We start from the raw sequence: 13141 nt of genomic DNA, 5'->3' as shown, positions 1-13141 counted from the left end.
AAAATTCACATAAATCAGAAACAAATGAAAGATAATAAAGTCCATACATTAAAAAAAAAAAAAGAGCATGGGTTGGGGTCACATTGCAACTTCCCACTTACTTATAGCTGTGTAATTCTGGGAAACTCACATGTCTCCTCAGACTGTTCATCTATAAAATGGGGATGGTAAGAGTTCCCTACCTCAGAGCGTTGCTGTAATCCATAAACACGGTTAAGTGCCTTGGTAAATGTTTGAGGCTCTCTGGTTATTATGAATTAAAATATGTCAATGGCTTCTGGCCGTGTGATTTATAATAGTTTGATGTTTAACCAAATGGTAAAACTATTCCATTTATTATTCCCATCTCTTTTTAACCCTTAGCCTGCTTTGTTGTTTATGTTTTCTCCCACCACACAGTGCTAGTTCCAGGAGAGTAAAGGCTTTATTTTGTTCACTGCTGAAAGCAACAGCACCCAGAGAAGTCCTGTACATATGAAGCCCTCAGTAAACACTAGCTGAATGAATGGTGCAAAGTGTTACAAGGAAAAGTACACCCAAACTTTCATTACAATAAAAAAGTGTAGATAAAAAAATCTTTCTCTAATGGCTTCCAGTCAAGTAACTGAAAACACCATATGCTATAATAAAAACATAAGTAATTTATTAAAATTTGAAGGCAAAAACATAATTTTAAAAGATTTAGACCTATGTTAGGCGTGATAGAGTATGGATGCTTTCTTGAAATTCACAATCAGATCCAAGAGTATCACTTTCAGACTGTTCTAGTAGACTGAGTTTACTTTTAGTTGTCTTTGATGAAACAGTCACTATTCTACTCTCTTTCTTAACAGAAATGTGTTTTTTCGAAGACTCACTTTTAATTGGTTTATTAACCAAAGAATTATTTTGCCCAATTCCTTTGCTTTTCTGCTTTACAGGTGAGTCAGAGCAGGAATGCAGGTCCTTCCCAGGTTGTTTCTTAGCAGAGTAGTTTTTGGTCTATTCACCTGCTTTGCTCATTTTCTCTGAAGAAGACCTGCTATTTCTAGATAATTCCTCGTCTTTTCTTTGACTTCCAGTTCCAGAAATGACGTCTGCTGAAGGAGAACATGTTCTAGCAATGAAATCTTCAAAAGACTCCTGCCGCTGCTCTGTGACTGGGACCCCCCAGGTTGTCTTTGGAAGTTTCTAAGGCCTCCTGAGTAGACGCTGGGACACGGAAGGAGTCGAGAGGCAAAGGAATCCTAGCATCACCTGTAATTTTCGGAAAGTGGAGGGGAAGACAAAAGACAAGACAAAAATTCAGTGATGAACAAAGCCAACCATTAAAAAGTAGAGTTCAAAACTTCAATGTTACTCTGTAATCTTATTATTAACACAGTCAATTGATTAATCAGAAGATTTCAGAGCCAGTTTTTTTTGTAATTATATCTTGCCAAGTGATTCTCAGCTTAACCTAGCTATAACCAAGGCCATGTCCGCTACGTTTTCAGACTTTGGTGATTGGGGTAGTTATTACCCATTTCCTTTCCCTCACTAAAAATAAAACCCTATTCTGTAAGATAATTAACTTCTTTTCTATCCTACAGGCACATGTAAACCGTATATAGTTTGTGACCAGACTGTGTTCTCAAGCTGTCAGTTCCCAAGACCACTCTGAGATTGGCTGATGGGGGCTCCAAGTAAGGCTAGAGGAAAAGCTGACAGGTTTTCCCCTCCCATTCCCATAACCAGGTGATTCACTCTAATATGTTACCTATTAGCTATGTCTGGATTACTTATTTTAAAAATTATATCAGTATGTGTACCTTCATTAGTGTTCCTTCATTGTAAGCTGACTGCATACAAATAGAAACCTAGATAAAATATGAACAGAATAGACATTTATACAATTTAAAATCTGGAATATTTTCTCTAATGTCTTCTTTCTTCATTAAGGATAGTTTGCTTTAACTCATAAATTTTCTAAAGAACTTCCAGTCTCCTTATTTACAAAAGTACAGTATCATGAAATGGGCACACATTTACTAATCTCAGATTTGGAAAGGACTCCAGAGTCTTCTAGCTCCCGAGCATGTGAACCATTAGAGACTGATCATTATTGTTTTCTCCCTGACTTGGTCAATTCCTTTTTGCTAATCACTCTTAGAATCATTAAGTGCTGTTCTGTCCATTTACTTGGCTATTTTGCATTTGTTATGGGGCACCCTGTTTTGATTCTGATTTTCCTTCTTCAAGTGCCTTCTTTTCTTCTTTAGGTGGACTACTAACAGTAGAATTCATCTGGGGACGACCTAGTAAATGAAAATCTGACTGATCTATACCAGCCATTGTGGCCAACTGCCCAAGCCTAGACGAGAGGAGGAAAGGAGAAAAGACAAAGGTTATTATAATCACAGAAGAACAGTTTAGATTTCCCCAGAACTACAATCATGAAATACTTCTAAAATCTTTTTTTTTTTTTTTTGTGGTACGCGGGCCTCTCACTCCTGTGGCCTCTCCCGTTGCGGAGCACAGGCTCCGGACGCGCAGGCTCAGCGGCCATGGCTCACAGGCCCAGCTGCTCCACGCCATGCAGGATCCTCCCAGACTGGGGCACGAACCCGTAGCCCCTGCATCGGCAGGCGGACTCTCAACCACCCCGCCACCAGGGAAGCCCTACTTCTAAAATCTTAAAAGCCAACATCCTACTCCAGACTACAAGCCTCTCTCTCCCCCAAATCCTCAGCCCTTTCCAGATTCATCCTCTAGGAGACATCCCACTGTCTCACTAGCAGCTTCAATATGTACCATGCACCCTGTCCACTGCCTGTCACACCTCCATTCCCACACTTCTTTACCACCTTTCCTCCAGTTTCCAAGAATGTGTTTGTTCCTTCCTTCCCAACACCAACACCAATTCATTCACTGACAAAACACCACTCCATCAACTATCAATCTCCACTTCCCTCTTTCAGCAAAATTGCTCCCGGTTGAGAACCACTGACCTATATATCTCCCCTGCAGATTAATAATCATTTTTATGTCTAAGGCAAAGATAACTTTAATTCAAACTTATCAAACAAGCAAAAGAAGTGAAAGATAGGAAAATTCGTATGCATTCCCGACTATTTTCAATGAAAACTGCCTTTAATTTAGTCTTTACAAAACAACTATACCTACTAATCACTCTGTCTACAGGTTACTCTTTTATAATGGGCTCCCCACTCTACCAAAGCAGGCTTCCCTATTTGCATTTCTTAAAAAATTTAATTCCTCATTTTAAAACGTCAACTATATTACCTATAATTACACTAAATTTGGCTAAATATAGCCACGTAAGTGATGAAAATTGCTCCAGTTCCTCAGCAAACTACCATTATAGTCGCAAAGAGAAGAATGCCATGAAGAGAAATGAACTAACCCAGCATCTTTAAGGAGAACCAGGAAAGCATGGAACTTCTGAAAAGAATTCTCAGTGCTGCCCAAAACACCTTCATCACCCAGGATCATGCTTGTCAATGAGTGGGCATGAAGGGCTTCAGACAAAGAGAAAGTTGAGTTTCTTAACTGGGCATTTTCATGTTCCAGCTATACAAGAAGACTGAAAACGTCTGACATGATTTTTTCTCATTGTCATCAAAAGTAGTCTTGCCTTGGGCTTCCCTGGTGGCACAGTGGTTGCGAGTCCGCCTGCCGATGCAGGGGACACGGGTTCGTGCCCCAGTCCGGGAAGATCCCACATGCTGCGTAGCGGCTGGGCCCGTGAGCCATGGCCGCTGAGCCTGCGCGTCTGGAGCCTGTGCTCCGCAACGGGAGAGGCCACAACAGTGAGAGGCTCACATACCGCAAAAAAAAAACCCCAAAAAACAAAAAACAAACAAACAAAAAGTAGTCTTGCCTAGTTTCAAGGAACAAAACTAAAACACTCAAAATGTAATTAATTTATAATTAATGTAACCCTCCGCCAGTAAAGACAGAGACCATATCACATAATAACCAAAACCCACAGGCACCCAACAAAGTTTCCTATATAACACTTAGGTGGTATATAAATAAACCAAAGTTACCGTTTTATTAATGATCTTTCACAAAAGATCACATTTCTAACTGGTTCAATTCATAATGGAGCCTCATTCCACATTAGAAAATGACCTGCTTTAAGTTTCCCTTAAATTAGAAAGTGAATTATAGAATCTGATTTGAACAAAACATATTACAACTCTGCTGAATGTTAAGAATTAACTTTAGTGAGTAAAATGTCTAATGCTTACGTTTAAAAGTCCTAAATCATACCCAACCCAATTTATTAAATGTACGATCACCAGTATTTTCTTTGGCTTCTTGAAAATATTCACCCCCGTGCACTCTTCCCCTTCCGCTCATCATCTACGCACTTAAAACCCCCTGTAAGCTCAACTCTCGTATTTCTCAGAAAGGCCGTTAATGTTCATGATGCCCCTTTTGCCTTACATGAGCAGGTGCTCAACGTTTATTGAATGAGTGTCTGCCAATCCAATGGATGCACTTTCAAAAATTCCTCCCTACACTCACCCTGTGATAAATATTTAGATAGAACTTTTTAGATTATGCCCTGCTTTCATGCACATTACCTAATGTAATTCTCATAGTATATATTTTTATCTTTCATTGCATTCTTGGAAGTTTTCCAATATCTTAAATTTATTTAAATGATTCACTTTCCTAATTCATTGCCAGGAGAGTCTCATCATGTCTTTTATGTTACTGTATATACAATATATGCACAGAAAGTGCCTTCTTGAATCAAAGAATCATGAACAGGAAATAAGCTAATGTCATATAAAAGCACACACACACACACACACACATACACAAAACCAGATTTTCACATCTTTAAAAACATGCTTTCTGGAATATAGATCATATGATCACTAAATACCAGTAAATGCAAAAGTCCATATGATACAACCAATTTGCATCATATTACAGTTTTAAAGCTTACAAAATATGTGTATATGGCTTAAAATCAAATCAAAATAAAACCAAAACACTCAAAAGCAGATGAAACGTGTTTACCTCACTGACTCGTCTATCAGCCTTCAGTCTTATTACTCTTTCCTCCTTTAACTGCTTTAGGCACTCCTCCAGGGTTTCCTAAACAAACAGAGTCAATATTATAAGTAATTCATAGTATAATATCCAAAAGCCTTTCCAGCTATTGGTTTCATCAGGATTTAGGGGCAGAGCCAGAAGTGAACTCAGATTTTAGTCTGCTACTGGTCATAGCATACCATGCCAGTGAAATGAATGATCAAAATGTATCAAATTTGCAAAGATTTATTTAAATTCCACTCTTTCCAACATAAATCTGTGGCAGCCCACCATAAAAGGCATATGCATATAACATAGTAAGTCAGAAATAAGAAGTTACAACCAAGAAAGAAAAATTCTATTTTTCTTTGTGGGTCTCTTTATAGCAGGAAGTCCTATTAACGAACCTACTTAGCATACCTGAACTGCATAATTGCAGATTCAAAAGCATGTTTTAAAAAAGTAATCACTTTTAAAGCAATTTACAGTCAAGCACTGTTCCTGGAGTTCCCTGGGTATTAAATAATCGAATCATCAAAACCCTAAGAGGGGGCTTCCCTACTGGCACAGTGGTTAAGAATCCGCCTGCCAGTGCAGGGGACACGGGTTCGAGCCCTAGTCCAGGAAGAACCCACATGCCGCAGAGCAACTAAGCCTGTGCGTCACGACTACTGAGCCTACGCTCTAGAACCCACGTGCCACAACTACTGAAGCCTGCGCGCCTAGAGCCTGTGCTCCGCAATAAGAGAAGCCACCGCACCACAATGAAGAGTAGCACCCCGCTCGACGCAACTGGAGAAAGCTGGCCAGCAGCAACGAAGACCCAATGCAGCCAAAAATAAATTTATAAAACAAAAAACCCTACGAGGAAAGAACGATCACTAACTCCATGTTATTTTACAGATGAGGGAAACAGAGGCAGAGAAGTAGAGTAAGTAGAGCAGCACAGCCAAGGTCACACCACTAAGTAGCAGAGCCACACTGTGGACTCAGGAAGCTGGCTGCCATTCCTGCTCACGGAGGTGGTAGTCTTCCCTTCACCAAGGTCACTGAAATAAAATGAACACTGATAAACTATCTTAGGAGTTTTAGGAACTAAGACACTTCGGTCCTTGAAGTGGGGACACTGCTTGCAATAGGCAGAATTCTGACAGAGCCCCCAAGATGACCACTTACTGAAGTACACAAACCTTCACCTTCCACTTATCCAATCAAATTCTAAATGTAGGTGCTGTAGTGAAGGGATTTTGCACATGGAATTAAGGTTCAAAATCAGTTGATCTTTTAAGATAGGGAGATTATTTTAGGTGGATGTGGCCTACTCAGGCACCCCATGAAAAGGACCTGAACTCTTCCTGAATTGAAGTACAAAAGGGACAAGAGGGAGACTCTCCATTGCTGGCTCTGAAGAAGTCCAATGCTGCGGCAGGGAAGGCAAGCGAGAGGCCTCTAGGAGCTGAAACTCTGCCCCGACTGACAGCCAGCAAGGAAATGGGGACCTCTGTCCTGCAACTGCAGAATCTGAATTATGCCAACAAGCCGGAAGAAGCCTGTAGGCATTCTTTCCCAGAGCCTCTGGACGCTAACACAGCCAGACTGACATCTTGATTTCACCTCTGCGGCCCACACAAACTATGGTGAACATCCAACGTTTGGGGCTCAATATCTTACACTTAAACTTCACGTGCTTTAACACTCTCAGGAGGGAACCCACATGTTCCCGTGTGTATCTGAGCAGGAAGCCCAGTCACGCTGTGCCTGGACTTCTGACCTACAGAACTCTGAGCTAGTCAAATAGGTATTGTTTTCAGTCAGTAAGAGTGTAGTAAAAGAATTAATATTCTACTCAACCTCCAGGTTCGTGAACAAAATAAATGATTGTCATTGTTTTAGGCCACTGTTTTGGGGTGGTTTCTTATGCAGTGATAAACAATCATAATACCTATACTTATGAAAACAGTAAGGTATATTTATACATGTTAACTGCTTTGAACAATCACTTAAAGAATGAGGAACTCTATTACCTGCCATCATTGGGAGAGGAGCTGGTATCACTTTCTGGACAGTAGCTTTTGGTACCTAACAACGATCCTACATCAGGAGTTTACCCTAAGGAAATCAAAGATGTGGGCAAAGATTTATCTACCAACATGATGTCATAAGATTGTTGATAACCAAACCCTAGAAGAAAGCTAAGAGCCTCCGAATTGGGACTGGTTTAAATAAAAATAGCTCATCGTCTGAAGGAATGCGCTATGAAGCCACTAAGAATGACAAGAGGTCTCAACCAGAGTTCATGAATGGGCTTCAGGAGTGCTTCATTCAAAATGTATCTGTGCGTTTTTCCTGGGAGATGATGCATAAGCTTAATCAAATTCTCTGATGTAGAAGAGTAGTTAGTGACATGGCAAAATATTTCGGATACTTTTTTAAGACAAAAGAGCAGATTAGGTGTGTGTACATGCAGAGGTGGCTTTTATTTCCTTCAAGAAGTTGTTCATTGTTTTCAAACATTTGCTCAATGAACATATATTTTTATATTCAGAACATGTTTAAAAAACTGAGAGTCTAAGAACTTCAAATTCTTTAATGTTTCATTACTAAAGCCAGTCAAGTTTTCAATGGGGAAAAAGGGAAAAAAATTGCAAAATTCCTCTACTTGTTTTTTTTCTTTTTTTTTGGTGGTACGCGGGCCTCTCACTGTTGTGGCCTTTCCCATTGCAGAGCACAGGCTCCAGATGCGCAGGCTCAGCAGCCATGGCTCACGGGCCCAGCCGCTCCGCTGCATGTGGGATCCTCCCGGACCGGGGCACGAACCCGTGTCCCCTGCACCGGCAGGCGGACTCTCAACCACTGCGCCACCAGGGAAGCCCCCCCTCTACTTTTAATATAATGGTTTAATCAATCTTCTAAAACTGATTTCAAAGAAATTCTAAACAAATAAACAAAAAAACAAAAAACCCTCAGCATGGTCAGAGAAAAGTAGACTAAAATTCCTGACTGGTTCTAAATAGCACATCAAAGTGCAATTACATGCAACAGTTTCTCCCTCTAATGGAGGGAATTAGAACACAGTGTTCAATTTTTGTGAAAAAGTGTACCCTCCTCCTACAAAGTATTCACAATTCATGTCCCTTACATGGAAATATGGAACCAAAAACGTTAGAAAGTAAAATTGTTTGATATTCTATTACTTAAGTAAGACTAATGATAAGGCTTTGGAATAATTTTCCTTCCTGCCATCTGCTCTCCTTCCTCCCTTCTGTACACTGGCTAGGGTGATTTTTCTGGGACAAAGCTCCCATCATATTGGATATCAAATTTTATGTTCAACTTTTCTCCATTTAACATTGAAATCAATCATTTCTCATATAATCAGGGGATTCATAACCTTGATTTTTTGTGTGGGCTACAAAATATTCCACTGAGTGGGTTTACTGGTTAACCATTTTACACACTTAAATTCTTTCCAACTTTTCAATATTATCAGACAAAATAACCGTTTTTATGCATGAAGGCTTTTTTCCATATTGAGAATAACATTCTTACAATAAATCCATAAAAATGAGTTTGAGATCAAAGCAAATGAACATTTTTAAGGCTCTGAGGTACCTATCTCCAGACTTCTTTCCAAAAGATTTCTGAGATTTTACACTGCCATCAGCGATGTATCACTTGGTATATAACCTCTACTATAACTGTTGGCTTACTTCCTCACTTAGAGTGCAAGTTATTTGAAGATAGGGGGTGTATTTTATTAAGTGTTTATCCCCAGCACCTGTGCCTAGCACAACGTAGACGGTCAATAAATAATTGCTTAATAAGGAAAATCCCTGCCACACACGTACATATAAGATGTACGTGTGTGAAAGACAGACTGTGTGTTTTTCTCTAACTGGATAGATGAAAACTTGTCATCTTCTTTAATGGCAATTTTTTTGCTTATAATTAGTAATTAAATTTCTCTTTTAGATTATATTGTAAATATTCAGATTCTCTGAGGCAAATGGGCCTGGCACTACCCATTAGCTACATAACCTTGGACAAGTTCTATAACTCTAGGCCTCAACTTCCTCATCTATAAAATGGAGATAAGCTCCCATATTACAGAGCTCTTGTGAGAATTACATGAGTTAAAACACATATAAAATTAAAAGAGTGCTTGGTACATAGAATATGTGCAATTAATGCTGAATGAATGAACATGCGAATGCAAACAGTAGTGAAGGGCTTAAAATGAAACGGTCTCAGCCCACTCCCACATCCAGCACTCAAGAAGCGACCAATTCTTTACGCAGTTTTTAATTGTAAAATACGATATGTGTACTGAGAAGTGCACAGAACAAAACTGTCAATGTGACAAATAAAAAGAGAATACTTACATAAGCACTACTCGAATCTGTCAGCATCGCAAAAACCCCCCATATCCTTTTCTCATCACAAGCTCCTTCCCTCTTCCCGGTTAAACACCAACCTCACTTCTTGACAGTCATTTCCTTTAACCTGCATGCATCCCTAACAAAAGAGTTTAGTTGTGTCAACATCTAACTTTATGTACAGGATCATAGTATATGAAGTCTTTTCTATCTTATTTCTTTCTCTCAACCTTGGTTTAAAAAATTCATCCACATTGCTGCCTGTAGCTCTAGTTCATTCCATTTTATTGCTGGATAGTTTTCCCACTGTACAAATACACATCATTTATTTAATTTTTGACTCTTAATGGACATTTGGTTTGTTTTCAGTTTGTGCTAATGCAAATCATGGACAGGAATCCTGCTGTACCCATTATTCTGGTGCATTTACATAGGGCAGGGGTGAGGGCTGCTGGCTCACAGGCTATTTATATACCTTCAGTTGATGGAGAGGGCTAAATGCTTTCCAAAGTAGTTGTGTCGATTTATACTCCAGTAGAAACAGGGTAGAAGATTCCCATAGTACTTCAGGTCTACAATACCTGATACTACCAGACTTTTTATTTATGTATTTGTCAATCTGATTGACATGTAGTTTCCTTGGTTTTGACTCACTTTTCACTTATTACTTAATGAAGTTGTACACTTTTCTGTGTTTACTGGCTGTATGGATTTCCTTTTTTATGAGGTTTACGTCAAATATTGTTATTTTTTATTATTTTATTATTATTATTTACTTTTGGCTGTATTGGGTCTTCGTTGCTGCGTGCAGGTTTTCTCTAGTTGCGGCGAGCGGGGGCTACTCTTCATTGCGGTGGCTTCTCTTGTTATGAAGCACAGGATCTAGGCGCGCGGGCTTCAGTAGTTGTGGCACATGGGCTCAGTAGTTGTGGCTCACGGGCTCTAGAGCACAGGCTCCATAGTTCTGGTGCACGGGCTTCGCTGCTCCGTGGCATGTGGGATCTTCCCGGACAAGGGCTCGAACCCGTGTCCCCTGCCTTGGGAGGCAGTTTCTTAACCACTGCGCCATCAGGGAGGTCCAACTATTGTTATTTTGAATTCTTCTCCATTTCCAAGTAATACTCTTACATGACTATTTTCTCACTAAATTGGAGGCATTATCTGTTCACTTTCTAACTTACTAATAAGTAAGGGTTTAGTTCCTCTACACTCTTTCCTATGTCCACACTGCTCAGTAAAGTTATGTCAGCATGAGTTATTCCACCGCTCATGATCTCTTTGACTTGTAGTGATATACTTAGAAACCTACATTGTTGATCAACTAGAAACTCTCTCAACGTCATGCTTTGTAAAATGAGGACATTCATACCATCTTCCCTTTTTTCTACCTCCTGTCTACCTTCCAAACCTAGCTGTTACGTTGTCAAAGTTGAAATTTATATTCTGTTCTATGTGCAGTTAAGTCTTCTGTTATTTGAGAGTCAGTACGGAGTAAGGTTTAAGAGAACATGCAGAGAGCCTAAACTCAAAGCCTTGATCCAACCTTAAATTAGGTACAGCCTGGGCAAGTTCCTTCCCTGTATTAGCTTCCTGTTCTCAAAAGTGGGAATGATATTAGCACCAACCTCATAACGCTATTCAGAGGATTAAATGAGTTAATATATGCAAAAACACTTAGAGACTAATATATACTAAGTACATACTAGTACACAATACATTTCAGTACATACCAAGTTAATACTAACACATACTAAGTATAGTTTACATTAGATATTTGTGATTACATGCACGTTGACAATAAAAGCTGCAAACCAAGACAGTATTGCCATTATTACAATGAAATTAATATTGCCCACTGCAGATGTACTGTGTGTCTGTGTATAGATTACACCTCGTTCCATACTGTGCCAGTGTCACTGCCCTTGTGCAGGGTGACCACATACCCCAAGCCGCCTTGGGCTGTTCCAGTTTATACCTGTTGTCCTGATGTTACAGCATTAGAGTGCCTCCTTACACTATTGAAGTGTAAGGAGTTTGGACAAGTTCTGGTTTGGACAACAAATTAGATACGTGGTCATTACCCCTGTGTGTCACTGAAAAGGGGGCCATCTACAGTGTCAAGTTGAAGTGGATTCTTCCCTTCCTCACCAATAGTAGCTTAAAAATCAACCATAGTTTAGTGTGCTTCAGGTTTATGTCCGTATAGCCTTTTCTCCTCTGGAGTTCAAGTTCCTTCTCCTCTTCCTCTCCCTCCTCCCTTCCAACAGTGCCTAACACCTAGTAAGTACAATATGCCTCAAGGTGTTTCTATGCTCTCAATCACACAATCAATAGAAGCCTCTCCACTCTAGACTAGCTGCAATCTGCACTGAATCCCCTATTACCTTCCTTCTTGGTTTATTGCCTCATTTGGCTGGATTATGTCTATAAATAGCTTAAGGTGTAGCACAGGAGGTCAATTTTTCAAATTTCTTTCTGTACGAAATATCTTCTTCAGCCTCCACTTATGACTCATAGTTTGGCTGGATACAAACCCCTAGGGTGAAAATTATGTGCCTGAGAAACTTTGGAGGTATCTTTCTAATGCCTTCCAGGATCCATGGTGCTCATGACAAGTATGATAAAGTCAGGTTTTAACCTTTTTTTTTAGGTGACCAGTATTTTTCTCTCTGGAATGGATGTATCCTCTCAGTATTTTATTCTAATTTATTTTTTCAGTATTTTAAAGTTTCACAATGAAGGGTGCCTAGGTATGAGTCTATTCTTGCTCATCTTGCATAACTTTTTTCAATCTGAGGCCTGATGTCTACTTTCAGCTGTGGGGAATTTTGTTGCCCTTTGACAGCTTCCCTCCATTTTTTTTCTGGGTCTGGAGTTTCTAATAGTAACATGTGGGATCTCCCAGATGCAGCCTCTCTAACATATTTCTATCACATTTTCCATTGTGTCTTTCTTTTTTATATACTGAGAAATTTTTAAAATTCCTACTGAATTTATTTCAGCAACCATATTTTCATTTCCAGGAGAACTCTCTTGCTTTCTGACCATTCTCCTTTTCATTAATACCCTAGTCTTATTTTATAGTTGCTAGCTCTTTTTAAACCTCTCTCAGGATACTAATTAGGGTTTTTTCTTAAATTATTCTGTTCCCTAAATTGTCCCTGGTCCTACTAGGATATGTTTGCACTCTTTCCCCCTCTCTCATGTTGTAAGCTTTACTCAACTAACAGGCAAATGACAGTTATTTTCTATTTAAGAATGAGCGCAGAAAGCTCCCTGAACTCAACGATTGATTGGCTTCTTATGCAGGAAGAAGCGGGGAGTAACTGTAACAGGATCTCCCCCAAACACAGTTTTCTAGGGTGTAAAAACTCATACGAGCTGCCCCAGTTCTCGCCAGTTTCACTGTTTTCAAAATGAAAGCATCTCATTTCAGGAGCGTGAGGGCGGGGCTGGGAGTCCACTCCCCCAAACACATCCCTTCAATGAGCTCCCCTATTTGTCACACTTTTAACTAACTCCACCCTCTCTCCTACATGCGCACCTGAGCATGGGGCTACTTTTTCAGGTGGGGTCAGAATCCTCCTCAGTTGCACGTGGTCCCTGTGCATATTCTAGGTGATGCTTTTCCTCTGTTCTACTGCTTCAGTTTCACACTCTTCCACCTGTCTTCTGTCTTTCAAAACTATGTTGAAATCTCTTGATTGTTGTGGGCATATATACTTAAACAC

General features: G+C 39.8%; 1 pseudogene across 1 annotated transcript in view; it reads right to left on the bottom strand.

Moving 5' to 3' along the window:
* Positions 1-621: 621 nt before the first annotated feature.
* The window catches only part of LOC307069980 (centrosomal protein of 78 kDa-like), a 27722-nt pseudogene continuing 15202 nt past the window's right edge, over positions 622-13141 (bottom strand). Inside the window, exons 10-14 of the transcript in view lie at positions 5020-5097; positions 3386-3552; positions 2161-2332; positions 1791-1838; positions 622-1252 (exon numbers count right to left, since the gene is read on the bottom strand). The product of the transcript in view is annotated as a centrosomal protein of 78 kDa-like (transcript). The remainder of the gene's footprint in view (positions 1253-1790; positions 1839-2160; positions 2333-3385; positions 3553-5019; positions 5098-13141) is intronic.

Source organism: Hyperoodon ampullatus, assembly GCF_949752795.1.
Source record: "Hyperoodon ampullatus genome assembly, contig: scaffold_416, whole genome shotgun sequence".
Classification (NCBI taxonomy): domain Eukaryota; kingdom Metazoa; phylum Chordata; class Mammalia; order Artiodactyla; family Ziphiidae; genus Hyperoodon; species Hyperoodon ampullatus.
The sequence above is the reverse complement of the archived record's forward strand: the minus strand, read 5'-3'. Positions and strand labels throughout refer to the sequence as shown.